This window comes from Balaenoptera borealis (assembly GCF_965194805.1).
Source record: "Balaenoptera borealis genome assembly, chromosome: 13".
Lineage (NCBI taxonomy): Eukaryota > Metazoa > Chordata > Mammalia > Artiodactyla > Balaenopteridae > Balaenoptera > Balaenoptera borealis.
In genome coordinates this window covers 65033685-65061267 of record NC_138870.1, presented here as the reverse complement: position 1 = coordinate 65061267, position 27583 = coordinate 65033685, and the positions used below count along the sequence as shown (strand labels likewise).

General features: G+C 40.7%; 1 protein-coding gene across 8 annotated transcripts in view; it reads right to left on the bottom strand.

Annotated features, from left to right (window-relative positions):
* NAV3 (neuron navigator 3) overlaps window positions 1–27583 on the bottom strand; it is a 1129181-nt gene that overhangs the window by 819521 nt on the left and 282077 nt on the right. The window contains exon 1 of one of the 8 annotated variants that reach the window (XM_082351534.1): window positions 25849–25994. The exons of the other annotated variants lie outside the window; for them this stretch is intronic. The gene's annotated coding sequence lies outside the window, so the exon portion shown is untranslated. Of the gene's footprint in view, window positions 1–25848; window positions 25995–27583 lie in introns of those variants that run through there. 8 annotated transcript variants of the gene reach the window in all.

The following is a 27583-nucleotide window of genomic DNA, read 5'->3' as shown; positions in this document are numbered from 1 at the left end:
GTTTCCATAAACCAGCCCCAGGAAACTTAGGGCATGTATTTACCATCTTTTCCCGTCTGTGAGTTGATAAACGTGTCCAGGGGTGTTCCATAACAATTCTTTATGGCCGACACCCCTGACCTGCCATGGGGGTCACTATCATTGCTTTTCAGAGTGAGACCTCATCCATTTATAGAGTCTTCCTTATTTTGTGTCTCTCTGAAAAAGGTGTTGCCTTTTCCCCCAACCCTTAGGACCAAGTCCCATTCGGGCCATTAACATCCAAACAGAACTTCTTGCTAGCTAGGGGAAAGAGACTTCTGAAACTCACTCGAGATGAGATGATGCCTTGCCCTACAAATGCTGACCCAGCCACGTCACCTCAGCATAGCCATGCTGCCTCCATACCCAGAGGCATGCCTGGAAAATGCAAATGCAGACAGAAAAGAACAGGAATTATGACAAGCCTCTTATCAGTATACGTACTCTGAACAGTGTATGCTTCCGGGTTCCAAGCAATATGTAAGTTGTTTACGTGAGAAAATCCTGTCAAGCTCTACTATTTGACTAATGCTCATATGAAACCTTACTGGTGACAGAAGAAATAGTAAATAGTAGAAGTAGACAACAAGCACTGGAACGGCAATGAGAAAAGCTAGGGCATAGCTTCCAGTAGACCTGAGATTAGAACAATGTTGTTTTCTCAGATCTTGCAGCCTTAAAAAATATTTATTGCATGTGCTTGGTGTAATAGATGCCTAACTGAGATATGACTTCCTATTGTAACTGAGACTGCACTGTAAGTAGGAAGATGAATAGATTATTTCACCTTGGCAACTGCATTACTTTTCAATGTCCTAATTTAAATGCAAAGATCGGGAAGCAAACAGACCTGTACTCCTGTCTCCACTGCAACACTCACCTGCTGTGCAATCTCTATCCTCCCTGGGCCTCAATGAGGTGAACTTTTATCCTACTAACTTTGCAGAATTATGTATGTTGAGGGCTTTGAGAAATATCTAAAGCCATATACAACTATCTGACTTTAAAGGACTGTAGATAGACTGCACACTCTTTTCTACACACTCTTTTCTAAAGACCAGGAAATTGTCCCTATGACAAACTGATGATGTCCCCAAAAAGACAGTTTGTGCTCTTGGCCTGCTGAGCCTCAGGACACCTGAAGACTTGGAGAGAAAAGGTTAATGCACGAAAGGAAACATGGAGATTAGGGGATTCTACAGCAGGGATGAGGAGAGGAGGAAATGCCAAATCAATTATCTTGCCTAAACACAATCAAATGTTCCCATATTCCTCCCACAGTAACGGGCAACCATTTCAAAATCTGAGGCATATACAACTTTAACCTTGTCAGGATGGTTTCCTCAAAGGACTGTTTTGTTGGGGGGAAAAAAACCATTCAGGGCTGCACACTTACAGAATTATTCCTCCCCAGTCATTTGTTTGGCATGAAAACCTGATCTGCTTTATGTAATTAGCTGATTAAAAGCGGTATTTGATTGAGCCCTAGCTATACAAAGTGATCTTGAGCTGATTGAAGGACACATTCAAACTCTTCGATTGACAGTGTTTGTGTTGGGGATAATATATCTTTACTCAAGGAGGGGATTAACATTCCTATTTGAACAATCTGAACACCTATGATAATGTACTTATTCATTCCAGAGGCGGGTTTTATTAGTTCCTTTTGAGAACGAAAAAAAAACACAATGATACTTTAAATCATACACTCCTGAGAAAAAATGGGTAAATTATCCACAATGATTATTTACAGTGAGAATGGAAACAAAAATTATCATACTTGATCCATTGATGATGTATAGAAGGAAGAGACTGCATCATGTAACTAAAATTCACCATCACTATCGACTTTGCAGCCAATGTCAAAGATGAGATACACTGACTCCAAACACAAGCAGAAAAGAAGTGGTTTGCAGAAGGATATATTTTTTCCTTCCATTCATGCCTCCCTAATAAAACAAGCAGATCATGCTTTTTTTTCCTTCAACTGTCATTACTAATTTTAAAATATGTATGGCTTCCCCCAATGATACAGAAGTATAATTAAAGTCCTACCATGGTTGAGAATGCCCCAGAAGTAATGAGTAATAGAATCCTTGCCCCATTACCTTAGCAACTACATGCCTTTCTTGATTAATCATAGATGTCAATTCAAAACTCTAGACATTAGTGGAACTCGGTTCTAATTCCACTCTACCACTAATGACTGTTCTGAATTCAAATAAACCACTGAACTTTACTCCAAGCCTCAATATAGTTACCTGTAAATTGGGGCAAATACATGTACCACGTACCTTCCAAATTTAAAATCATCATATGCTAAAGTACTTCAGAATAAAGCAAAAGGACTACATAAATAAAACTGCAACAAATACCAAATAGGTATTTCCTATTAACATTAAATCTCCATAGGAAGAGTAAAATATCCTTCTGTAGTCCTCCTGGAGATTTTCTATAAACCCATTTGTAGAAAGAGGAAATGACTTACTGTATCTCATGTACTTTAAATGATACCATTTTAAACTTGTTTTTAACTCAAGTAGAAAATAGAATTTGAGCACTTTGTCACCAGGCCTTAGGGACTCTTCTATCACCTCTCAGAGATGGTCTGACCCTGGCCATAGGCTATTTTAATTTACCCCCCATTGACACAGCTAGCTATCATGGAGACCCAGCACTTGATCAAATCAATCAGGCCCTCGGGCAAAATAAAACCACTTTGAACAGGCAGCGAATGAATCTGGTTTAAAAGTCAGATAAACTTACGAAAAAAATAAAAGACAGTTGGCTGGAATAGCATGCAACTGCACCTCCTTATGCATAAAGTTAATCAATTAGCAGTAAATTGTTAGAACTTTACCATTTGATCTGATCATTTTGCAGCTTCCAAAGCCTCCCCCTCTGGCATACAGCTGTGAACTCTGTTTCTACTAGAAACAGACCCTGGAAGTTCAATGCTTTCATCCCCCTGTATTTTATCCTCTCTCGGTCCAGCAAAGCTTTAATACCTGTGTGAAAACAGACTCTACACTAGTTGGCTACACATACAAGAAATAAAAATCCGTATAACTAGGATTCTAACCATAAAACCATTTGCCCACGTGGTATTCCCATCATGCCCAAAGACACAAGCATGTTTGGAGGTTGAAATGTAAATGGGATTATTTATTTGCTGAGCATGACAGGAGGAAAAATAAAATGTAGTGCTACGGTCCCCACAATTAGAACTCAGTCAGTGTATTGTCCACTGTCAGGGTGCTGAATTTCAATCTGTTCTTTCAATGTAACACACACACATGCACCAAGAAGAAAAAAAAAAAAAAATGGCTGAGCATGAAGCATACAGCACAAATTCTATTACACAGAAAGCAGGGAAGACATATAATGAAATCTTTTTCTGTCTACAAGGTCATCCTTCTAATTCATGGAATTCATTTAATCCTGAGGTCCAATTCAATGTGTCCTCTTCTACAAATAAATCCATACAGGTTCCTAACAAGAGCTTTGATAGGGGGTTCAGAAAGCAAATGAGAAAAGCAACCATAACATAGCCACTGGTAAATTGCTTTTGGGGGGGGTAAGTACCACAAAAGAAGCATTTTTCCATTTTAAGTATCTTTTAGAGGGCAATAAACTGCTGTATCCAAAAAATTAAACTCTAACTCTAAGCAAAAAGTGAAACTAATAACATGTGCTAGAGGTTAATTTTCAAGGGCTTGGATCTATAATTTACCACCCACTTCTTCATTAGCGGCACCAACTCATCATTACAAACTTCTCTAGACTGTGCCTTCCTTTGGGACTCGTGATTCACGTGACTGGGAGAGTAACAATTATTCATCATTCAGTCTTTAGTCACTGCTCATCAAAAAGGACCAAGGTCTGACTTCACCTTTGTATCACATATGACAGATTTTATGAGAAGCTACAAACATTTAAAAGTCCTGCTGTTTAGATTAATCTGATGAAACAGAACATCTCAATATTCATTGGAAAGTCAGTGATATAAAACCACTCCTCCCACCAAAACAACCGACATGGTTATTTCCTTAAAATCTTGCTACAGTAATAGGGAGATAACTCAAAACACTCCTCAAAACAGCAAAGAAAACATAATTATCAATTAATAAAATGGTAGATATCCTATGACGTGTCAGTCTATCTTTCCATCTTATAAAAATATTGTTTGATTTTTCCACTAACAGAGAGACAAATGATATATATATGTCTTGGTATACAGGAGTTCTCCTACTGTCAGAATGCTTTTGTTTGTGAAATGCTTTGTGCTCACTCACTAATACTACATACACGTTTACCAGCTGAAGCATAAATCTGTGTCTCATTCTTTTCTGAGAAAAATTTACTACATTTAAGCGGTTACCATCAGCTGAACTGTAATATCTAAGTATGACATGTGAGGGATTTTCAAGTGAATATTCAAACACACAGTTCTGTGGTTATCCACATTTCACTGATAATTACTCGGCCTTAAAAGGCCGGCAGAAGTCATGCCAAACCCTTACACCATTTTGATGCTCCAGGCTTCAGCTCAAATTTCTCTGGATCAACTGAGTCATAGCAGGGGCAGCTCTTTCAATCTCAAACATTCCCCGTTTTCTGTTGATTGCCTCACATAATGACTCTACCTTTGCTTGTATCAGGACACAATAATGCTGACTGTGGAGAGGGATTTCAATATCCTCACCCAAATCTGCCTAATCCCGGTCAAGGTCCCACACACTATTGGCCACGCTACGATTCATTTTTGCTTCCTACCATATCTCATTTTCTAATGACCCTTCCTCAGGCAGGTAAACAAGACAATCTCAGATTTCAAGACATATTTAAAATTCAGCTCATGGCTTTGGCCTTTATTATGAACTTAAAATAAATACACACTGCAACTGACTTTTAAGGATCCTTTCAATTGCAACACTGCCAAGTTCTTGCTGGACATCGAGTCTTTATTCTTAATAAAATCAAAATGCATAGTAAATGTACACTTAATTATTGTATACTTACTATAACAGCTGGGTTCATTAGCAACAATAGCCCACCTAATTCTCACATCAGTTCTGCAACAGGTGCTATTATCATGCCCACTTTGCAGATAAAGAAACTGAGACATGGAGAAGCTACATAATTTGTCCACGTTCACACAACCTATAAGAAGTATTAGCATACTGTGAAGACTCAGCTCTGAGATGACACTTCGTATTGCTTCTGCACCAAACAATGTTATATTAAGATGTTATAATTCTGATATCTGCTTTCAAAGGGAATTATACAAATGGCTTCCCTGTTTAACATTCTTCAATGATCACTGATACTTGCAGAATAAAGTACTAACTCTTTGATCTAGAATTTATACACTTTCTGGGTTACCTACCCTTCCACCTTCATCACGAGGCACCTGTCCCTGACACATAATTTTGCTTGTGGGGATGGACTGTTCCCTAACTTTTCACGTTCCCTTATGTCTTTGTACACTTGCAGACTCACATCCTGAAACATCCTCCCCCATTGTGTCCATCTGGCAGGTTCCCACTCATCTTTCATGACTCACTTCAAGCATCTTCCCTCTGGGCATTTGTCCCTGAGGCCCAGCCAGCAGGCAGAACGGTCACTCCCACTTCTGCTTTCCCAGGCCCCCTCTTCATACGTCTAGTACAGCTATGAAAGTTTCATACTAAAACTGTTTGTCTGTCTCTCGCCAGCAGTGACCTCCTTAAGAGCGACTATTTTCTCTGTCATCCTTTCAGCAGTACACATGCTTCAAAAAATAAGCAAAGGAAAGAATGTATAAGTGGCATTATTGGAGTTGAACAACAAACATCGCCTACATACAAGCTCTGGAATTCTAGGACTTTGTGGCTGGCAAGACTGAACAACTAGGAAGATGTGATCTACAGAGAGTCATTTCTATGTCTTAAGAGGAGTTCTTTAAAAATTACTCAACATGGGGGACTTCCCTGGTGGCGCAGTGGTTAAGAATCCGCCTGCCAATGCAGGGGCCACGGGTTCGATCCCTGGTCTGGGAAGATCCCACGTGCCACGGAGCAACTAAGCCTGTGTGCCACAACTACTGAGCCTGCGCTCTAGAGCCTGAAAGCCACAACTACTGAGCCCACATGCCACAACTACTGAAGCCCACACACCCTAGGGCGCACACGCCACAACTACCGAGCCCACGTGCTGCAACTACTGAAGCCCACGCACCTACGGCCCATGCTTCACAACAAGAGAAGCCACCACAAAATGAGAAGCCCACGCACCGCAACAAAGAGTAGCCCCCGCTCGCCGCAACTATAGAAAACCCACACGCAGCAACAAAGACCCAACTCAGCCAAAAAAATAATAAAAAATAAAAAATACTCAACATGGAAATCTCATTGTACAGAAACTATACCTGTTAGCATAGGTCCAAAGTGGAAAGAGCATGACACTTGTAAAGACCCTACGAATAGCTCAGCATGGCTGGAATGGGAGGTGAAGATGGTCAGATGCAAGAAGATGCAGGGCCAGATCCTAGAGGTCCACATGCCATGGAACAGATTGAACTCTGCTTGAATACTTTACTAGCCTTCGTGGTTCAAATGCCTTCCTCCATCAAGCAACCTGTAGCTTCCCCATATGGAGGAAGCCTTCCCCTCCTGCATCTGCTCCTCTCCATGGCTATTGCACTTGTCTACAGAACTTGCCACCTTTTCCTCTGCACAAGTCTTACCTGCTGGACATAAACTCAGTAAGGGCAAAGTCTATGTCCTTCTTCCTGCCACTTACTCCCAGAACATAGCCCAGAGCCCAGTACATTGTGGTGTGAAAAATCAGGCATTCTCTAGGTTCTGAAACTACTTTATATATATATATATATATATATTTCAACTAAAATTCAGTAGAGTCTATAAGCATTACAACAAATTTATGATTATGCATCATAGCAATTACAGAATAGATTTCAAGTAACAAAATTTCTCTCTGGAATTCCCAACATGCTAGATCTTCACTTGGGCACAAAACTTTGCATAAATAGCTATCTTGTTATTGATTACATAGACATGAGGTCTCAACACAGTCTCCTGTCTAGAGTAAGTTGTAAAGCTGTATTTGATTCACAATCACTTACGTCAAAAGCTTAGAAAAGGTTTCAAATGCATCATACTGAAAATGTTGGTGAAGAAAAGTATTGTTATGGGTAGGGGCAATGTGGTTGTGGGGATAAAGAGGACATTTATGTCCTTAGTGAGTAAAAAAGGTTAGATTCACACATTAGGTCACAAACCACAGCTCAAAACCTACCAATTTTCTAGAAGAAGAGGGAAAAACAATAACACAACCATACAGGGGCCAGGCAGAGGAAGACTCACTCTCCCAGCACGTGGGCATCAAAGGAATCAATAGGAAAATTGATGTTCCTGAAGATTCAGCTACAGATCAAGGACAGTGTAAGGTGCATGCTGGAAGTTAGCATTTCAATTTGAATCAGAGCTAGTATCATCATGCTGAAACATTTCACTGAAAGCATAACCTTCAAATGTGAACATTTCATAATCATGGAATCTACTACAAGGACCCAGCATCATAAGAAAACAAATACTACCTTTTTAGTGTGAACGGCTGCCCTTTATTCTAAAGTATGCTGTATACTTTGTGGGTTATTTTGTGGGAAAATTTCCTTATGTAGACTTTGCCCTGGATTCTGCCATGAGAAGAAGCAGAACATGGATATTTCTTCGTCACTTAAAAAAGTTAATGTAATTAAATGGTTGACAGTGAGGTACATGGATGAGCCCAAAGGTACCCAGCCTTTGTGTGGTGAGACATTCACTCCAGATGCCACCTCCCTTAGAGCCATACACACTGTAGAGACTTGGGATACAGGGGAAGGATTCCTGGCAGCCAGAAGGAAGAGGCAATCCTGCTGCCACATTCACAGAATCATCCTGTGGTATTTCCTCCCCACCAACCCTACTAGAAGGAAGGAGGGACAGAGGCAGCTGCTCAGTAATAAATATCAACAAGGACCAATGAACATTTGCACAGTACTTTAGAGTCTGAGTCCCATCACATATATTACCTTAATCTGAATCATGGTGAACCGAGGTCCACAGTTGGCCAAGCTGGCCAGAGCCATCATCAACCAGTGTAAGGTCCATAAAGGCAATGGACATGCATACAAAAAATCAGCAAAGTTTCAAGTATTAGGACGGTAACAACTACAAAGCTTCCATCTAAAGAACTCTTCCTCCCACGATTAATTCAAACACCATAAGGTCATCCAGTTAAAACATTAATATTTTCAATTCCTTTTACAGGCCCACAATCTCTAAGTTCAATTCATAATCCAAAAAGCTCTGAAAATCCAAAGGTTTCTCATAACTGAACTTGAAGTAAAATAAGGTTACAGTCTTTATCTCACTGTATTAGTTTTCTATCAGTGCTGTAATAAGTTACCACGAATGTAGTGGCTTAAAACACAAATTTATTGTCTTACATTTCTGGAGTTCAGAGGTCCGACAGGGGTCTCACTGAGCTAAAATCAGACCGTCAGCAGGATGGCATTCCTGTCTGGAGGCTCTAGATGACCATCTGTTTCCTTGCCTTTTGCAGCTCCTAGAGGCCATCTGCATTTCTTCACCCATGGCCCCTTCCTCCATCTGCAAAGGCAGCAGGGTGGCATCTCTCTGTTTCCACCACCACATCTCCTCCTCCCACCACAGCTGGAAAGTTTCTCTGCTTTCAAGGACCCTTGTGATTACACTGGGCTCACCCAGACAATCCAGGATCATGCCCTCATCTCTAAGTCTTTAAGCCTCAATCACAAACGCAAAGTCCCCTTTGGCCATGAAAGGTGACATAGTCACGGGTTCTGGGGATTGGAATGTGGACATTTTAGGAAGAGGGCATTATTCTGTCTACTACTCCTACCTACTCTGCATATTCATAGATTTTCTTACAGAAATAGTCATATGTTTGACCAAGAGAAGCTGCTCCAGGCCACACTGGGATTGTTACATGACACACACACATACACACACACACACACTCTATTGTCTTTCTAAAATATGAAGAAGTCCAAATTCTGAAATATTTCTTATCCCTAGGGTTTCAGATAAGATTGTGACCTATACCATGATGTATCTGTACTACTGGACCTCTCCCTCCTCACCAGGGCCTTTTCTGTCCACCCCTTCTAAAGAAGGAATTGCTCTTCTAATAGGTCAGATACAAAAACAATGACCAGACTTTAATTATTAGTGAGCAGGGTCACCATGCTTTAAAGAACACAAAACCAGGGTCTAGTCCCTCTCTCCTTCTACTTCCTAGTTTTATACGGCTGTTAAGAGGGGTCCTAATTTCAACTTAGGACATGACCATTCCTTTCTCTTCTTGACTTAATTCCCAAATTACGGCTAGACCAGAGCATATGAAGACTAAAAATATATATTTGGACTCAAGCCTAGAGTACGTGCTCCAAACCACCTTCTTCCAAAGAGCCCTGCATCAAGGGTAATTGGCACCAGCTCAAGCTATTAATAAAGTGGTATTCTCATTACCATTTGGCTGCCACCGCCTGCATTTACCTTCCCTGGGGTCCCCTGCACAGGAACAGAGGTAATTGGCAGAACAGATTCAGGTATGTCTGGGACTCTAACATACTACTATTCAAACCCCACCTCAACCCTTAAAATATACAATTAGCAAGCACAAATATCAGGAAATTTACTTGAATGTTCATAAAATGCATTTCCATTCTGGCAGGGAAATATATATATATATATTTCCAAAGTATGATACAGACATTTGCCCTATAGGGAATACGCTGAACAGACATTCCTAGCTAGTTAGCTAAAAAGGAAAGAGCTATAGGTAATGGCATAATTTCTAATGCAACTTCCTGTGACATTACTGAGAGGTTATCTGCTGTAGGCAGAAAAGCCTTTGTGGTTACTGAAGCCACATATAGGAGACTTTCAAAAGAGCATTAGCATTCATTAACAGTGTAGAACTCAGGATAACTCTCAATTATGGTGACATAATTTAACTGGATCTTGTGTTGAGTGCAGCCTAGCTATAATAAATTGTAAAGTCTAGCTATAAATAATCAGCTGAACACTCTGAAAAATAAAAAAAAATGTTTATAATTAAGCACATTCCAACTTTCTCTAGGGCAAGGACCTTGTCTTACTCATTTCTGTACCCCTGTTATCCTCATCACAGCAGAGAAGGCAATTAACATATATATCTATAAACTTTTTGTTAAAAATCATGTTTACTTCACGGGGTAAATTAAAGCCATGCCAAATGTGCAAAGGACATAAAACAAGCATACAAGATGAACACATTATCCAACAAAAACAAAAACCTGCTTAGCAGAAGACATCTACAAAAACACTCCCAGACTCTATACACATCTGCCATATAGCCTTTTCACCAGCAACTAAGAGTAGCTTAATTTCCACATATTTCACAAAGAACAGAAAAACCAGACCAGACGTGTTGCTTATCCTCAATTCTAAAGGTAGTTCTTACTACACACTGTGCTCAAACATAAAAATATCAAGAAGAACTAGTGACTTCATTATCTTTCTCCTGAGGCTTGTGATGCAACTCATTTGTGATGTCCTAAAAACTAAATTCTGAATGTCTACTTATTGGTTTTCCTAAGTCCTCCCAGGTGATGCTTGTTCAAATAGCAAATGTACATGCCATGGACCAAAAAAAAAAAAAAAAATCAATTTCAATTCCCAGAGAGCATGATATTGGTACAGGTCAGTGAACACCATCACTGTTTTATACCAAGATAACCTTGGATCTGAAAAAATTCTCGGGGGCAAAAGAATCCTATTTGTAACCCTACCTAACAAATTAAATAGCAAAAGTACTAAAACCTTATGCTCCAAAGCTGAAGACTAACAGCTCATTTATGAAAATAATCTAATATTCACACCAATCTAAACGCTCAAAAACCTTACTTCTTAGTGTTCTCCAACTGCCTAGTACCTACTTAATATATATTAACGATTCAATCACCCTTTAAATTTTTATGGGATAATTTATGTAGATAAAATCAAACAGATCCATGAAAAAAGTGAGGTTATTGTCTTTTTTTGGTTTTCTAATCCATACCATTTTGTATGTACCAAAATTTTACTTATATAGAATCTATTCTACCTACAATAATATCCAATTTTTAGATTCCCTTAAACTTGTAATATAACAATGAGAAAAACAGATCGATACATAAAACCCAGAACCATGCTTAAGGAGGGAAGCCTAACAATATACACCAAAGACCGGAAGTGCAGACTCACGAAGAATGGCTACATTAGGTAATATTACCAGGGCCTCATTTGGAGCATATTCTATTTTGGGAACTTTTATCTTACCTAGTTCAGAAGATAACAGAAGAAAAGCTTCTATGGTAATGAAAGCCTAAATTTTAAAGGCCTGTCTGTGTGTTTGGGGGTGAGAGGAGCTCTTTGGGGGAATAACGTGAAAGTAAACTACGACACTAGCTCAAAGTTTACCCAAGCATGGCTAGAACACATCCCAGCCCTCAATCTCCAGCCCCTACTTTCTCTCAAAATTCCCAAACCGTTGAATTTTTAAACAGATACTTTGCCAAATGGAAGTGCTGAGATTAAGTTCCAGGTTTGTAACCAATGCAAGAAGAGACATTACACCTTCTGCCCTCATTTAATTATGGATAATGTCCACAAAAGATTCATTCTGAGGAGTAAAAGCTTAAAAGAAAGCTAGGATGCCAGAAATTCACTGTGGTAAATTCAGATTTAAACAGCATCCTGTCAGCTAGAATTCTATTAACTGGCACTTCTACCTACCTATAGAACAATGATAACTAGTTATTGATATTTATAATAACAACCCTGAGGCAGTTTAAGGTTTTTGTAGTGCTGCTGCATAACAAATTACTCCAAAATTTAGCAGTTTCAAACATTTAGTAACTCATGCACTTCCTATTGGTTATGAATTCAGAAGCAGCTTAGCTAGTTGGTTCTGGCTTATGGTCTCTCAAGAGGATACAATCAGTGTGTTAACAAGGACTGCAGTCATCTGAAGACTTCACCAGGGCTGAAGGACCCTCTTCCAAGGTGGCTGCTTCATGCAGCTGGTAAACTGGTGCTGGCTGCCAGCAGAAGGCCTCGCTTCCTTGCCACTGGACTCTCTATGGCCTGCTTGAGTGTCCTCACAACATGGCAGGTGGCTTCTCCCAGAATGAGTCACCCAAGAGAGCAAGGCAAAAGTGACAATGTCTTTTATGACTTCACTTCACAAGTCATACACCATCACATCCGCCATATTTCTCTGATCACATAGAACCATGCTTTTAAAATGTGGGAGAATAATTTACAAGAGAATGAATAGCAAAAGGAAAGGATCATCTGGGGACCATCTTGGGAGCTTGCTTTTACAATCCTGAAATAAGCTTCCAAATGAAAGAAAGATAATGCTCAATATAGTTTTAGAACTATTTATTATAGCCCAATTGCTTGAAAATTATTCTTTTTTTTTTGGCCATGCCATGCAGCTTGTGGGATGTTAGTTCCCCAACCAGGGATTGAAGGTGGGCCTAGGCAGTGGGAGAGTGGAGTCCTAACCACTGGACTGCCAGGGAATTCAATCTTTAATATGATAATTTGGCATCAATCCTACTGGATGACATCTTTGAGGGAGACATTTCATAAATGTCTGTTGAACCAAACTAATCCCAGAGTTTTAAACCCTGACATTACATTTGCTCAGTTCCAACACATTTCTCATGTATCATTTTGTGTACATTATTTTGTTGACTTGCCACTAAATGCTCAGTGTTATAATAACTCTATCACTTTAGTATCAATTTTCTGAGAGTAGTATCATTATTTAAAAAGCAGATATTCTAGATCCTCAAAACCAGAGTGCATCAGAATTTCCATGGTCAGAGAATCACAGAATCAAGAAGGATCTTAAGAGGTTACCTAATTTGTTACAGTTGAATGATGGGTCCCAGGGAATCCATATACCGTCCTTTCTACTTTTTAATTTTTTTTCATTATGCAAAGTTTTGAATAAAGAGGCATACTAATCCAATACATTCATTTTGCAGATGAGGATATACCCTCAATATGTAAAGAAATTTACCTATTCAATGCAGCTCTTAATACTAGAACTCATGAAGGAAAAAAAAAGCAAGGATGAAACATCACATCTTTAAACAAGTAACATTTTCTCATCAATGAGACTTCAAGTGACTTCACAAAAAAAAATTATTCAGCAACCTTCTTTAGCAAAAGCTTGTAGCTTTAGGATTACATTAGGGTAATAAGAGGCAGCTGTAGCTTGTGAGTAAACAACACTCTAATACTAAAGCTAGAAGCTTTACATTTGTCAGTTTTTTAAGCTGATGTATTATATTACTACTGTAGCTAATCCTGAGTTCAAGTTTCAATTTTTGAATTTAAAAAATCCATGGATAAGAGGAGCTTTAAGATGGTGGAAGAGTAAGATGCGGAGGTCACCTTCCTCCCCACAAATACATCAGAAATACATCTACATGTGGAACAACTCCTACATAACACCTACTGAACGCTGGCAGAAGACCTCAGACCTCCCCAAAGGCAAGAAACTCCCCACATACCTGGGTGCGGGACCGGCACCAGTGGGAGGGAGCTGTGAAGGAGGAAAGGTTTCCACACACTAGGAAGCCCCTTCACTGGTGGAGGCGGGGGGTGGGGGGAAGCTTCAGAGCCACGGAGGAGAGCGCAGCCATAGGGGTGCAGAAGGCAAAGCGGAGAGACTCCCGCACAGAGGATCGGTGCCAACCAGCACTCACCAGCCCGAGAGGCTTGTCTGCTCACCCGCCGGGGCGGGCGGGCGCTGGGAGCTGAGGCTCGGGCTTCGGACGTCGGATCCCAGGGAGAGGACTGGGGTTGGCGGCGTGAACACAGCCTGAAGGGGGCTAGTGCACCACGGCTAGCCGGGAGGGAATCCAGGAAAAAGTCTGGAGCTGCCGAAGAGACAAGAAACTTTTTCTTGCCTCTTTGTTTCCTGCTGCACAAGGAGAGGGGATTCAGAGCGCCGCTTAAAGGAGCTCCAGAGATGGGCGCGAGCCGTGGCTATCAGCGCGGACCCCAGAGACGGGCATGAAACGCTAAGGCTGCTGCTGCCGCCACCAAGAAGCCTGTGTGCAAGCACAGGTCACTCTCCACACCTCCCCTCCCGGGAGCCGGTGCAGCCCGCCACTGCCAGGCTCTCGTGATCCAGGGACAACTTCCCCAGGAGAACGCACGGCGCGCCTCAGGCTGCTGCAACGTCACGCCGGCCTCTGCCGCCGCAGGCTCGCCCCGCCTCCTCTGTACCCCTCCCTCCCCCCGGCCTGAGTGAGCCAGAGCCCCCAACGCAGCTGCTCCTTTAACCCCGTCCTGTCTGAGTGAAGAACAGACGCCCTCAGGTGACCTACACACAGAGGCGGGTCCAAATCCAAAGCTGAACCCCAGGAGCTGTGCAAACAAAGAAGAGAAAGGGAAATCTCTCCCAGCAGCCTCAGGAGCAGCGGATTAAATCTCCACAATCAACTTGATGTACCCTGCATCTGTGGAATACCTGAATAGACAACGAACATCCCAAAATTGAGGCGGTGCACTTTGGGACCAATGATATATTTTTTTTTCCCTTTTTCTCTTTTTGTGAGTGTGTATGTGTATGCTTCCGTCTGTGATTTTGTCTGTACAGCTTTGCTTTTACCATTTGTCCTAGGGTTCTGTCTGTCCGTTTTTTTTTTTTTTTATTACTTAAAATTTTTTTTCTTAATAATTATTTATTTTTTATTTTAATAACTTTATTTTATTTTACTTTATCTTCTTTTTTCTTTCTTTTTTTTCTCCCTTTTATTCTCAGCCGTGTGGAGGACAGGCTCTTGGTGCTCCAGCCAGGTGTCAGGGCTGTGCCACTGAGGCAGGAGAGCCAAGTTCAGGACACTGGTCTACACGAGACCTCCCACCTCCATGTAATATCAAACGGTGAAAATCTCCCAGAGATCTCCATCTCAACGCCAAGACCCAGCTTCACTCAACAACCAGCAAGCTACAGTGCAGGACACCCTATGCCAAACAACTAGCAACACAGGAACACAACACCATCCATTAGCAGAGAGGCTGCCTAAAATCATAATAAGGTCACAGACAACCCAAAACACACCACCAGATGTGGACCTGCCCACCAGAAAGACAAGATCCAGCCTCATCCACCAGAACACAAACACCAGTCCCCTCCACCAGGAAGCCTACACAACCCACTGAACCAACCTTAGCCACTGGGGACAGACACCAAAAACAATGGACACTACGAACCTGCAGCCTGCGAAAAAGAGACCCCCAAACACAGTAAGTTAAGCAAAATGAGAAGACAGAGAAACACACAGCAGATGAAGGAGCAAGGAAAAAACCCACCAGACCTAACAAATGAAGAGGAAATAGGCAGTCTACATGAAAAAGAATTCAGAATAATGATAGTAAAGATGATCCAAATTCTTGGAAATAGAATAGAGAAAATACAAGAAATGTTTAACAAGGACCTAGAAGAACTAAAGAGCAAACAAACAGTGATGAACAACACAATAAATGAAATTAAAAATTCTCTAGAGGGAATCAATAGCAGAATAACTAAGTCAGAAGAACGGATAAGTGACCTGGAAGATAAAATAGCAGAAATAATTACTGCAGAGCAGAATAAAGAAAAAAGAATGAAAAGAATTGAGGACAGTCTCAGAGACCTGTGGGACAACATTAAATGCACCAACATTAGAATTATAGGGGTCCCAGAACAAGAAGAGAAAAAGAAAGGGACTGAGAAAATATTTGAAGAGATTATAGTTGAAAACTTCTGTAATATGAGAAAGGAAATAGTTAATCAAGTCCAGGAAGCACAGAGAGTCCCACACAGGATAAATCCAAGGAGAAACATGCCAAGCCACATATTAATCAAACTATCAAAAATTAAATACAAAGAACAAATATTAAAAGCAGCAAGGGAAAAACAATAAATAACACATAAGGGAATCCCCATAAGATTAACAGCTGATCAACAGCTGATCTTTCAGCAGAAACTCTTCAAGCCAGAAGGGAGTGCCAGGACATATTTAAAGTGATGAAGGAGAAAAACCTACAACCAAGATTACTCTACCCAGCAAGGATCTCATTCAGATTTGATGGAAAAATTAAAACCTTTAGAGACAAGCAAAAGCTAAGAGTATTCAGCACCACCAAACCAGCTTTACAACAAATGCTAAAGGAACTTCTCTAGGAAGTTCTCTAGGCAGGAAACACAAGAGAAGGAAAAGACCTACAATAATAAACCCCAAACAATTAAGAAAATGATAATAGGAACATACATATCAATAATTACCTTAAATGTAAATGGATTAAATGCTCCAACCAAAAGACACAGACTGACTGAATGGATACAAAAATAAGACCCATATGTATGCTGTCTACAAGAGACCCACTTCAGACCTAGGCACACATACAGACCAACAGTGCGGGGATGGAAAAAGATATTCCATGCAAATGGAAATCAAAAGAAAGCTGGAGTAGCAATACTTATATCAAACAAAATAGACTTTAAAACAAAGACTATTACAAGAGACAAAGAAGGACACTACATAACGATCAAGGGATCAATCCAAGAAGAAGATATAACAATTGAAAATGTATATGCACCGAAAATAGGAGCACCTCAATACATAAGGCAAATACTTACAGCCATAAAAGGGGAAATTGACAGTAACACAATCATAGTAGTGGACTTTAACACCCCACTTTCACCAATGGACAGATCATCCAAAATGAAAATAAATAAGGAGACACAAGCTTTAAATGATACATTATACAAGATGGACTTAATTGATATTTATAGGACATTCCATCCAAAAACAACAGACTACGTTCTTCTCAAGTGCTCATGGAACATTCTCCAGGATAGATCATATCTTGGGTCACAAATCAAGCCTTGGTTAATTTAAGAAAATTGAAATCATATCAAGTATCTTTTCTGACCACAACGCTATGAGACTAGGTATCAATTACAGGGAAAAATATGTAAGAAATACAAACACATGGAGGCTAAACAACACACTACTTAATAACCAGGAGATCACTGAAGAAATCAAAGAGGAAATCAAAAAATATCTAGAAACAAATGACAATGAAAACACGACGACCCAAAACCTATGGGATGCAGAAAAAGCAGTTCTAAAAGGGAAGTTTATAGTAATACAATCCTACCCTAAGAAACAAGAAACATCTCAAACAAACAACCTAACCTTACACCTCAAGCAATTAGAGAAAGAAGAACAAAAAAACCCCAAAGTTAGCAGAAGGAAAGAAATCATAAAGATCAGATCAGAAATGAAAACGAAATGAAGGAAACGATAGCAAAGATCAATAAAACTAAAAGCTGGTTCTGTGAAAGATAAACAAAATTGATAAACCATTAGCCAGACTTATCAAGAAAAAAAGGGAGAAGACTCAAATCAATAGCATTAGAAATGAAAAAGGAGAAGTAACTACTGACACTGCAGAAATACAGAGGATCATGAGAGATTACTACAAGCAACTCTATGCCAATAAAATGGACAACCTGGAAGAAATGGACAAATTCTTAAAGATACACAACCTTCCAAGACTGAACCAGGAAGAAATAGAAAATATGAACAGACCAATCACAAGCACTGAAATTGAAAGGGTGATTAAAAATCTTCCAACAAACAAAAGCCCAGGACCAGGTGGTTTCACAGGCGAATTCTATCAAACATTTAGAGAAGAGCTAACACCTATCCTTCTCAAACTCTTACAAAATACAGCAGAGGGAGAAACACTCCCAAACTCATTCTACGAGGCCACCATCACTCTGATACCAAAACCAGACAAAGATGTCACAAAGAAAGAAAACTACAGGCCAATATCACTGATGAACATACATGCAAAAATCCTCAACAAAATACTAGCAAACAGAATCCAACAGCACATTAAAAGGATCATACACTATGATCAAGTGGGGTTTATCTCAGTAATGCAAGGATTCTTCAATATACGCAAATCAATCAACGTGATACACCATATTAACAAATTGAAGGGGAAAAACCATATGATCATCTCAATAGATGCAGAGAAAGCTTTCGACAAAATTCAACACCGATTTATGAGAAAAACCCTCCAGATAGTAGGCATAGAGGGAACTTTCCTCAACATAATAAAGGCCATATATGACAAACCCACAGCCAACATCATACTCAATGGTGAAAAACTGAAACCATTTCCACTAAGATCAGGAACAAGACAAGGTTGCCCACTCTCACCACTATTATTCAACATAGTTTTGGAAGTTTCAGCCACAGCAATCAGAGAAGAAATAAAAGGAATCCAAATTGGAAAAGAAGAAGTAAAGCTGTCATTGTTTGCAGATGACGTGATACTATACATAGAGAATCCTAAAGATGCCACCAGACAACTAGTAGAGCTAATCAATGAATTTGGTAAAGTAGCAGGATACAAAATTAATACACAGATCTCTTGCATTCCTATACACTAATGATGAAAACTCTGAAAGAGAAATTAAGGAAACACTCCCATTTACCATAGCAACAAAAAGAATAAAATACCTAGGAATAAACCTACCTAAGGAGACAAAAGACCTGTTTATAAACTATAAGACACTGATGAAAGAAATTAAAGATGATACAAACAGATGGAGAGATATACCATGTTCTTGGATTGGAAGAATCAACATTGTGAAAATGACTCTACTACCCAAAGCAATCTACAGATTCAATGCAATCCCTATCAAACTACCAATGGCATTTTTCACAGAACTAGAACAAAAAATTTCACAATTTGTATGGAAACACAAAAGTCCCCAAATAGCCAAAGCAATCTTGAGAAAGAAAAACGAAGCTGGAAGAATCAGGCTCCCTGACTTCAGACTACACTACAAAGCTACAGTAATCAAGACAGTATGGTACTGGCACAAAAACAGAAATATAGATCAATGGAACAGGATAGAAAGCCCAGAGATAAACCCACGCACATATGGTCACCTTATCTTTGATAAAGGAGGCAAGAATATACAGTGGAGAAAAGACAGCCTCTTCAATAAGTGGTGCTGGGAAAACTGGACAGCTACTTGTAAAAGAATGAAATTAGAACACTCCCTAACACCATACACAAAAATAAACTCAAAATGGATTAAAGACCTAAACGTAAGGCCAGACACCATCAAACTCTTAGAGGAAAACATAGGCAGAACACTCTATGACATAAATCACAGCAAGATCCTTTTTGACCCACCTGCTAGAGAAATGTAAATAAAAACACAAATAAACAAGTGGGACCTAATGAAACTTAAAAGCTTTTGCACAGCAAAGGAAACCATAAACAAGATGAAAAGACAACCCTCAGAATGGGAGAAAATACTTGCAAACGAAGCAACTGACAAAGGACTAATCTCCAAGATTTACAAGCAGCTCATGCAGCTCAATATCAAAAAAACAAACAACCCAATCCAAAAATCGGCAGAAGACCTAAATAGACATTTCTCCAAAGAAGATATACAGAGCGCCAACAAACACATGAAAGGATGCTCAACATCACTAATCATTAGAGAAATGCAAATCAAAACTAAAGTGAGGTATCACCTCACCCCAGTCAGAATGGCCATCATCAAAAAATCTACAAACAATAAATGCTGGAGAGGGTGCGGAGAAAAGGGAACACTCTTGCACTGTTGGTGGGAATGTAAATTGATACAGCCACTATGGAGAACAGTATGGAGGTTCCTTAAAAAACTAAAAATAGAACTGCCATATGACCCAGCAAGCCCACTACTGGGCATATACTCTGAGAGAACCATAATTCAAAAAGAGTCATGTACCACAATGTTCATTGCAGCACTATTTACAATAGCCAAGACATGGAAGCAACCTAAGTGTCCATCGACAGATGAATGGATAAAGAAGATGTGGCACATATATACAATGGAATATTACTCAGCCATAAAAAGGAACGAAACTGAGTTATTTGTAGTGAGGTGGATGGACCTAGAGACTGTCATACAGAGTGAAGGAAGTCAGAAAGAGAAAAACAAATACCGTATGCTAACACATATATATGGAATCTAAAAAAAAAGAAAAAAAAATGGTCAGAAGAACCTAGGGGCAAGACAGGAATAAAGATGCAGACCTACTGGAGAATGGACTTGAGGATACGGGGAGGGGGAAGGGTAAGCTGGGACGAAGTGAGAGAGTGGCATGGACATATATACACTACCAAACGTGAAATAGATAGCTAGTGGGAAGCAGCCGCATAGCACAGGGAGATCAGCTCGGTGCTTTGTGACCACCTAGAGGGGTGGGATAGGGTGGGTGGGAGGGAGGGAGATGCAAAAGGGAAGAGATATGGGGATATATGTATATGTATAACTGATTCACTTTGTTATAAAGCAGAAACTATCACACCACTGTAAAGCAATTATACTCCAATAACGATGTTAAAAAAAAAAAAAGTCAGCAAAACTGGGAATAAAATAAGTATAACTTAAAAAAAAAAATCTATGGATAGTGTTGATACTGCATATAGACTAAGCTTTTCTGGAAACAAGAAGAATGGATCCCCTCCAAATAAATGTATTCTTGTCTCCCAGGCATCTGGTCATTACTTTCAGCTCGAGACCGTAGGGAAAAGCTAAGGTGGGAGGGTGGGAGGGCACAACTCTTATGTGGACAAATATTATGATGTATGTTCAGACTTAGAAGGAAAAATCTAAACAGAAATATAACTGGATTTCTGATACTGCTTCTGTTGTTGAAATGGAACAGTAATAATAATAGTAGTGAATATGCAATGAATATTTTCTACATGTCAAGAGGAGTTCTAAATATTAATATTCTCTTCCATTTAGTCTTTACAAAAGTCCTTCTCAACAACTTTTACGGATGAGGAAACTAAGACTCAGATCAAGAAAATTACCAAAAATAACCTACATGGTAACTACCAGAGCTGGGATTCAAACTCAAGCAGTCTACTCTAGAAGCTAAATCTTCAAGTGTTGTGCAATACTGCCTAAAAATGGATCAATACAATCAGGCAGCCATGGTGTCGGATACCATCTTAATAAGGTAGCATAAGATGGAGTTCAATAACATAAATGTTTCTTTTGAATGGAAAAAAACTCCTAAGGGTATGACTTTGTGGTCATATTTGTAATTGCAACATAAGCATGTAAAAGGAACAATTTCTTCCTCAATGCTATGCCTACAAACCTACCAAAAGCCACCAAGTAAGGCCTGGAGACTTAGATGATGTTCCCCAGTAGAAAACACTGAAAGCTCGATACGAGTTATATATATAAATGGACTGCATATAAATATCTACAAAACAAGATGAAAGAAATACAAAGTTTTCAAATCTTCTTGACTATACCTGAACTGTTCTAGATCACTTCTTGTCAAAAATGCTGACTTTCCAATCTGCTCGCTAGAAAACGTTGGCCCTATGTCACCGGTAGTGTTTCCAGACCTTTAAATCTCTGTCTAGGTCCCCATTATCTCAAGTACTTACCCAAACAAGCACAACCAGCAATCGTCCCAACCGCGACGTTTCGTATGAAAATGCTGCATAGATTAACAAAAAGGAGCATTGTACAAACACTGTAGAATCTAGTAACATGAACAAGCAGCTTCTAAATCCTTACAGGGACCAAACTAATTCTAAAACCAACTTTACAATGTTTAAAGAAAATAAGATAATAGTAAACAGATAATTCTGAAGACCTGGAGCTTTAGGAAAAAAAAAAGGGACCACTGAGTTACATAACCAACTTGAGTGATGCATTGAAGTCAAAACCTGTGTTACTGCAATGCTTGTCCTGAGACTTCATCTGGGACAGAGGAGGAGGATGACCTGTGGAAACGTCACCACCAGAGGCTCATAACAGGTATTACTGTTGACAGTCAGACTTGGGAGGAAAAATGAAGTCTGAGCAGAAAGATAGCTCTGGGGATTTTTCCTATCCTGAGGTCCACTTAACCTAACAGAAAATTACTTTTCGTTACAAAATGGGGGAGGGGGAAGAGGAGATCTTAAATGGTTAAAAAAAAAAAAAAAGGAAATTTATTCCTCACTTGCATTCATGTCAGTAAAAGGGTGATCCCTGCTGGGGTTATTCAGTTCTGCATATTACATTACATGATTAGTCATTAAGCATCGACTACCTATATCCACAGAATAGAGAGTAATATATTTGCCTTTTCCTGAATGGAAGGAAATATTCAGCATCATTACCCGTACGTCAATGGTATAAGGAAATATTTCCTTTCTCTATTCGGAAGTCTTGTCTGTTGCCTCTGAGTGTGTGTGTGTGTGTTTTAGTATCCACCATTGCTACACATGTACACCTGTTTATATATGATTATGTCATATTCACATATATTTGAGAATTCAAAGACAGGAAAAAGATTACTATGCCCATTTTTCTTCTGGAGAAAACAAAGCCAAGTGACATCTGTGAACAAGGAGGCCAGCGCAAGAATCACTCTGTGACGCAGTCAGAAGGAAGAATATAACCTTGACCTCTTGAGTCCTATTTCCAAACACACCTCCCTGACTGCCAACATTTTAAAGTTGACACAGCCTCTCATATTTGATTTGGTGATTTTCTCACCCTAATTATCCTAGCTACACACAAAGTCAGTTGCACATACACACTTCTTTATAAATTCTTTTCAATTAAAAAAAGTAACCTGCGTTTTCTGAAAATTTTATAACATTCAAGTGAAAGAGGAGCTAAGGTGAATCGCAAAGCTGGGAATCATTGTTCTGACTAAAGTCAAAAAGTTAACACCAGTCCATACAAAGAAGGCAGCACGCTTTTCCTATCAGGGATCGTTATCCCTGAATGATCACAAAGTGTGGATCTGGGTCCACACTTCAGCTTGCACCCAGGACAACCATTTCCTGTTGCCATGGGTTACAAGGATGAGTCACTTGGAGCCCTCCAGACAACTTGCGAGACGTCTTATCTTATACCAATGTCAGAATTAACAAAATATATTCTTGGTAATTAGCAGTGCTCAGCAATACAGTCTATTAAAATATCAGATCAAAAACAGCTGTTAATCCCTCTGCATGAAAATGGGGACTTGAGGTAAGTAAACTTGAGGGATTTTTTTCCTATTATAAAGCAGATAGGTTGGGAATGATAAGCTTTCATTAAATGATCCATATATAGATGCAATCACAAGGGGGAGAAAACAGTTTCAGGATCAATGTACTATAAATAAGAGAGTAATTTGTGTCTTGTCACCAATATACCTTTTAACCTCAAATCACACAAGGCTTAATCAGAACAGGCTTTATGTTAAATCCTTCACATACACACATGAAAAGGAGCATTCACACCAAAAACATTAAATGTCCAGGAGGGAATGACCTCTCTTAAACCAAGAACAAGAAAAAATGAACATTTTATTGCATCTACAATTAATTATACATTCAAGCTCCATGCAGCCTGCCAGGAGTATCTTGTAAATGTGTCAGGAGCAACCCACCCAACCAAGGAACATCAAAAAATCAGAAGTCAGGTGCAAACAATAATGTGGGACCATTACTACTATCACCGTTCACTAGAAGAAGAAAACGTTGTAGGAAAAACATGCTTTTTGGATATCACTGGCAAGGGGATTTAAGTCTTTTATAAATATTCATTTGAAATGCATAAATATGACCTCGGGTCCAAAAAGTATTAGGTGTAGAATTAAGAAGAGGAAAATACACTTAAAACCTACAGCTCCTTAATTGGCTAAAAACAAAGACAGTGTGGGGTGACATGGCAATATTTATCTTTTCTTGATTTGGGTATAGGTTCCATTATATCAGTAGGTTGTCTTCTTCCTGACCCATTCTCTGCTCCAAGATCCTTTATCCTACATTAAAAGTTGAATTTAAAAACAAATGTGCAGACAAAGGAAAGGAGGCAATGGGAGCTCTCTAAAACTGAGACCTTTTTCTATATGAACTATGAACACCACTGAAACAGAGTAGAGGAAAATCATTGATTAGTATTGTTTTCACCCATGAATTACTCTGACCTCAGGAAAACTTGAGAGCACAAGAACTAGATCTTTTAAGAAACAAAAGAAATCCGTATAAATCCTGTTTCTGGTTAAATAGAAGTCATCCCTTTTTCACCTTTGTTTTCACATGATTCAGACATCTTAAGTTTCAAAGAAAAATAAAACCATAGTGAAAAGCACCTCAACATAAATAAGGCTGAATGGGTTCTATACTATAGGGGCTCTGTTTCCAAATAAGTTTTAACTTATACCTACCTAGTATGCTGATACACATGCTAAGAACCAAAAGCAAAAGTCTGATTTTATTGTATTTTCATGTCTTCAGTACTGAAGTCTGAATCTAGTTATGTATTTTACACTAGAGTTGCTATGTCTTTTCTATTCTTTGGCAGGTCTCAATTGTCCTGGCCCCCCACTTGGTTCTTTTAGGCAGCCTCGACTTTGGGAAGCAAGCCTCTGAACCTTAATTATGATCTATCTACTCATTCCAGTGACTAAGAAGTGCAAAACTGAGTGAGGTTTAAAGAGATAATTAAGGGAATAGAAGTTGCATGTTCCTCATCAACTGGGAGAAAAAAAACACACACACCTGTCTCCCAATTCCCCTAAAATTAAATATCTAAGAGGGGAAAGAGTTTATCAATAATTTAAAAGGGAAGTTTCTCTAGACTAAAACAAGATTTTTAAAAAGATAGATTTCTTTATACCCATGGCTTACGTGGATTTAAAACACATGCAGCCCTTACAATACATGTCATACTGGGAGCACGGAAGCAAGCTGCAGAACTCTGATACTGACATAGACGCCCAGCTTAGAATGCAGTTCTGCAGAATCAAGGGAGATCAATAGATTCAGGAAACAAATATGTTGATGGATGAGGACGAGGCTGAAAACGACCAGGTTGAGGTGGCCACGCTGCAGGTTTCACTGCTCTTCCCATGCTGTCAGAACCAAAGGTTACAAACGATTCCCCTTTATTTTAAGAGGGAAAGGAGAAAAGGAAACGAGGGGAGGAAAAAAGAGGCAAGGAAGGGAACAGAATGGAGCCACTCATGAGCAAAGGAAGAGAGAAAGGAGAAAGAGAAAGAGAGAAACCCAGAGAGGGGCGGGGGAGTAGGAAGAAAAGCTATGATGTATGGACGCTCGCCAGCCACCCAGCCGAGCGCTCCATCACCCCCAAGCCTGCGCCCCTCGCTCGCTCGTCTGGAAACGTGGGGGTCCCCGCTTCCGCCGCCCTGGTGCTGACAGCCCTCCCCGCGACCCAGGCCGGCGCACCCAGCGCCGAGATGCCCAAAGTAGCCCACCAGAGCCCAGCCACCCGAGCCCGCCACTCCCTGGACCGCGCTCGCCACCCACCCCCGCCCCGACTTCTCCCCGCGCCCCCATCACTAGTCTCAGGGAAAAAGCCGACGAGAGCGCAGAGATGGGAAAATCAAAAAGAGGAGGGGAGGGGGGCAACCAAAAGAATTATATATAAATAAAATTTAAGAAAAAATTATATATATATAATTTTTTTCTTAAATAATGTGTTCATGGGTCCTGGGGGAACAGCAGGGGAGGAGACCCGTGGCAGGCACCTGGGAAGGAACACGCTGTTGCAAATACCCGGGGCTGCGTTGGGCTGGGCGATTTTCCACAAAAGGAAGTTTGGAAGAAGCGCAGCGGTTTGCCTTTGCAAAGAACGAAATCCCAGCGTTACCTGACTGAGGACAAGCCGGCGGGCCGCGGAAATCCTCAGGTTTGCGATATTGAGCCACTTGATCAGGTTACTATGGAAATCGTTTTAAGGAGAAGAAAAAAAAAAAAAAAAAAAAGCCACCAGCCAGGCACATCCTCGTCACCCCCGAAGGAAACTGCCGGGGCCGCCGAACGCGGGCGCGGGACCGGGCGCGGCGCCTCTCCCGGCCCGGCTAGCTCTTTCTTCCCTCCTTGGCCGGGCCGCGCCTCCCCGCCCCGCGCCGCCGCCGCCGCCGCCGCCGAGCAGCCCGCGGGCCGAGCGAGCCCTCCGCGGCGCGCAGCCGGGAGCGAGAGCGCGAGCGAGCTCGCAGCCGCCTGCCAGCCTCGGCTGCGGGCGGCGGGCGGCGCTGTTTCCCAGCAGCGCAGCTGGAATTTAAAGAGACAGGCGCGTCGCGGGGTCAGGGCCTCGGCCCGCGAGAGGAGCACGTCGGACGCCCACCGTCTCCGCCCCGGCGAGTGGCCAGAGCCGGCCCTGCGAGAAAAGTTTCCTACGGGGATAGCGGGAGGAGCGCTTGAAACCAGCCTCGGCCTCCTCTCCCGAATGCAGAACACAGGCTGCAAGGAGAGTACGAGGGATTTTTCTTTTTTTCCCCTCCCTTGGAGACTAGGGGGGAAATGATTTGTATGCTCAACAAGTCATGCACCTATTTTCAGCCGCGCTCGTTTCCGTCCTTGTGCACCGACTTTTTTCATTGAAAGCACAGGGAGACAAATGGGGGTTCACTCCTGGTTTTACGCCAGACTCCAAGCAGAGACGCCTGGGTTTGGAGGGAAGGTGGTGGCGGGAAGATACAGCTGTCAAATATCTTGGAAAATCTTTTTTTATTTCCTCTTCCTCTCTCAGCCAGCGAAGCACCTCCTTTTCCCTTCCCTCCCAGCCCTGGAGAACAGGCTTGAAGGTAGACTCCAACCTCTGGTCCAGCATCATCCGACAAATTACCTTCCCGCCGTCACCTTTTCTCTACAGCGTTGAATGCAAGCCTGCTTCTGTTGCCGAGAATAAGCAAGAATCTAGCAGAAAGAAGCATCTAGTCTGGCTGGCCCTTTTCAATCCCTAGCGGAAAGCCAGTTTTTCAGTGGGCAGTTCTCTCACTGCTATTGCAAATAAGGCTCAGATTTGTGCTGTTCCCAACATAGAGCCCAGAAAGAATGTGTTTATAAATTTACATGGTTTAATACCACCACGGATGTATTTAGAGTACCAGAGAAATTATCCAATCAATTTATTTTGCTATTCTAACCATCACCTTTCACTGCATTATATACTAAACAGCCATCGTGGTACCAGTTCAGCCCAGATTTTCCCCAGGGAGTAAAGAATAAGGAGACTCTCCCTGTGGTCTTGTCCAAATCAATCAAACTGACTCCACAGAGGCACTCTTCCAAAGAGTAGCAAATGCTCCATAAATGGGGATGGCACTCTATTGGGTTGGTAGAATGTATTCTCAGAAGGAATGAATCTACTACGTCTAGATTATCAACACCTTGTGGGCAGGAACCATGTATATTTCTCTATATTTTTATGAGCCCAGCACAAAGCAAGGATGCTACATTCTAACTCAAGTGTCTTAAATTTCTTCCCTGTCTTTCCTTACGGACTTACCTCCTGTTCCACGCATCCATCTTGCTCGTCTTTTACCCTTCTTTCCGGGTAAGCCTTCAAAAAATAATAGTCTTACCTAAATCCTCCCATAGTT